Genomic DNA, 3,864 nt, shown 5'->3' with positions numbered 1-3,864 from the left:
CCCTGGGGTGGGGGGAGGGCAGTGGGGGTGGAGAAGATCAATGGGAGAAAAAAGGGGAACATCTGTAATACTTTCAACAATAAAGATAAATAAAATTTTTAAAAAAGGAAATGAATGAACCCTGGCCCTTGAGGCTCAGTTGGTGAGCACCATCCGATGCACCAAAAGGTCTCCTAGTTGGATTCCCTGGTCAGAGCACATGCCTGGGTGGTGGGCTCAATCCCCAGTAGGGGGCATGCAGGAGCCAGGTGATCAATGATTTTTTCTCATCATTGATGTTTCGATCTCTCTCTCCCTCTCCCTTCCTCTCTGAAATCAATAAAATATATTGATTTGGTTTTTGCTCTATAGCCAAAGACTATTGAATAAATGCAATTTTAGATGTTTTGAATTAAAACAAAATGTTTGAGTGATATATCTTACCACTGTTTAATAACTCAATCAGCTAATGATTCAGATCATGAAGTATAAGAAGGCTTTTCCTGTTATAAAAAAATGATATAGGTCTGGCTGGGTGGTTAGAGGTCTCGCATAAATTATTTTTCTTTCTCTCTCCCCCTTCCTCCCTCCCCTTCACTCTCTCTCTAAAAAAAAAAAAAGAAGAAGAAAAAAAGAAAAAAAAATCAATAGAGAAAATATCCTTAGGGGCAGATTTAAAAAGAGTGTCAAAAGACAAACTAGGAAAAAAGTATTTATAACTCACATTACAAAGGACTAATTTTCTTTTTTATTAAATTAAATGTATTGGGGTGACATTGGTTAACACAGTATATAAGTTTCAAGTGTATAATTCTATCATATATCATCTGTATTTTTCACAGTATGCTCACTAATTTTCTTCTACCTGACAGCCCCGTGTTATTCTGCTTTTGAAACCAACAGGATGAGAAATAAATTTGAAAGACTGGCTGTTCGTCAACCAATTGCATTGCTCAGTATAAAACTACACAAACTTCCAGCCCCTTCCTCCAGTCAGAAAAATGTCGTTGCTGCAGGGAAAGAATGTGTAAACAATTCTGTAGCCCAGTTACAGCATCAAGCGGTTCGAATTGAGAATCCAGAACTGATGTCACAGCATGGATGCAATGCCTGGGAAATATATCATGAAAATCTAGTTCACATGATTGAACGTGCACAGAAAGAGCTCCAGAAGTTAAGGAAACATATTCAAGATTTAAACTGGCAGCAAAAGAACATGCAACTCACAGCTGGATCTAAATTAAAAGAAATGTAGTCAAACTGGGTACCCCTGGTCAGTAAGAATTATGAGATTGAAAGGACTATTGTGTGCAGCTGGAAAATGAAATCTTTCAAATAAAGCAGCAACATGGAGAGGCCAACAAAGAAAACATCTGACAAGACTTCTGGAAAGACAAATTAATTTGGTGGGTAGAAAGAAAGGCAAGTTGGGCTTTCACAGAAGGTCATGCACCTGAACTATGAAGAGTAACAGCATCTTATAGGACTCACCAGTGGTTAAGTGTTTAGAAACCATAGAAAATTGACTATTATATTCTACTAGCACAAAATATTACTCTTAAACTTTTCAGCTATTTAAAAATGCATAAATCATTTTTAGTTCATAAGCTTTACAAAAACGAGCAGGAAGCAGAATATACCAGGTATAAGAAAATAATTTGCCAACCAACCCTTGATCTGTGATAATGTTTCCAAAGTGTGGTCCATAGACTCCTGAGTGGTTCCTGAGACTCTTAACATTTATTTTTAACTGCTGGCCTCATCACCCCCAACTGCCTCCCCTGCAGGCCTGGTTGCCCCCAACTGCTCCACCCCACTGGCCTGGTCGCCCCTTACTACCTCCCACCCGCTGGCCTGGTTGCCCCTTACTGCCCACTCCCGCCGGCCTGATCGCCCCCAACTGCTCCCCGCCACTGCCGGCCTTGTCACTCCATGGAGCCTGCTGTTCAGTCGTCCGTCTGGTTGTTTCAGTCATGACAGCCCCTGGCTTTTTATACATTAGGATTTGTATATGAACAAAACCACAAATTTCAACTTGGTGGTAAAAAAAAAAAGAAAAAAGAAAAGAAAAAGCACATGCCCTTTAGCCTAACAATTCTATGTCTAGGAATATAGTAAAGGACCAAGTGACCTATATACAAGGTTATTCACTATAGCATTATTATTAATAGCAAATGACTGAAAGCAATTTGAATGTCCACTACCAGGAGACCGGTTAAATAAATTATGGTATACATATACAATGAAACTTTACAAAATGACAGCTGTCAGAAAGAATGAAGCTCTTTAACAATTTTATTTATTTTTAATATACTGTTATTGATTTCAGAGAGGAAAGGAGAGGGAGAGAAAGAAAGAAGCACCAATGATGACAGAGAATCATTGATTGGCTGCCTCCTGCACACCTGCACTGGGGTTTGAGCCTGCAACCTGGGCATGTGCCCTGACCAGGAATCGAACCATAATCTCTGGTTCACAGGTCTATGCTCAACCGCTGAGCCCGTTCAGCCAGTCGGATGAACTATTTTAAATAAATTATAAGATATATCACATGAGAAAAGCAAGGTACAGAATGGTGGTTATAGTGTCCTTTTATTTATGTGAAAAGTCAGGTGTAGCAAAGAAAATTATGTATTCATATTTACTTTTACAAGCATAAAAATTCTCTGGAAGGAAACTGGTAAATAGTAGTTACCTATGGGATCAGAAGGAAACGAAGCATTTTACTGGATATGGTTTTATACTTTTTGTTTTTTTAACCATATAAATGTGTTGTCCATTTAAAGAATTAAATATTGCCTGGCTGGTGCGGCTCTGTGGTTGAGTGTCAGTCGACCCATGAACCAGAAAATCGCGGATCAATTCCTGGTCAGAGCACATGCCTAGGTTTTCAGGCTCGATTCCTAGTGTGGGGTGTGCAGGAGGCAGTCAATCAATGATTCTCTCTCATCATTGATGTTTCTATCTGTCCCTTTCCCTTCCTCTCTCTAAAATCAATAAAAATATACTTTTTTGAAAAAATAAATAATAATTAAATATTTTAAAACAAGTTATGGAGTGATATATACAGTACAATCTTAATATTTTAAAAGGCATATAAATGCACAGAAAAAAAAATAAAATCTACAAAATATTAAAGAGTGATTGTTATTGCTATGGGAGGACTAAAAGATAGCTTAGATGAAGGCTGTCAAGGAAAATGAGATTTTCTAAGAAAATGGTCATTTACAGCTTTCCTAAGGCCCTGATTTAAAAAAATATGTAATACACATTCCATAACACATCCTTATGAAAGCACAAAAGAAATGACCCACATGAATCATACCCCTCCCCCTCTCCAAGGGCAAATAGCTTCTTGATGACACAGCAGCCAAACCTTTGAAAGCCTTAGTCTTTAGGGAGGAAATGAAAGGGAAAAACAAGTCCTTGACACAGACTTCAATGTTTAGGTCTTTACAAGGCAGAACAGAGCAGTGGTGAAATGAAAATGAACCTCTGGTTTTTATTCTTCCCACTAGGGCCTATAGTGAGTGAGAGTGAGTGAGTGAGTGAGTGAGTGTATCATTTATTTGAGAATTTCTTTGACTTCCCTATTTCATCATGGCACATTTTCTCTTCCTGGCACAGATGGTAAAATTGTCCTGTAATATGGTTAACTGATTACTCTAGATGACATTGTAAAATTAGTAATAGAATCCTTTTGCTACCAAGACACAGGTACTTTAGCTACTAGAAGGCAGGGCCACTAATCTGGTAGCTATTTTGGTCATCAGTCTGGGAAACTTGTACTGAGTTTTGTAAAAGATATTGGCATGATTCCCAAGTTTCTAACTTGGAATACTGAATAGCTGGCAATGCCACAAATTAGTATTAAAAATACCAGGA

The 3,864-nt window shown here is 38.1% G+C and overlaps 1 pseudogene; it reads left to right on the top strand.

Annotated features, from left to right (window-relative positions):
- Nucleotides 1-1,443, top strand: part of LOC102755143 — a 13,049-nt pseudogene extending 11,606 nt beyond the window's left edge.
- Nucleotides 1,444-3,864: the final 2,421 nt, after the last annotated feature.

This window comes from Myotis davidii, unplaced genomic scaffold (assembly GCF_000327345.1).
Source record: "Myotis davidii unplaced genomic scaffold, ASM32734v1 scaffold9, whole genome shotgun sequence".
Classification (NCBI taxonomy): Eukaryota; Metazoa; Chordata; class Mammalia; order Chiroptera; family Vespertilionidae; genus Myotis; species Myotis davidii.
Note: the sequence above shows the minus strand (reverse complement) of the source record. Positions and strands in the feature narration are given on the sequence as shown.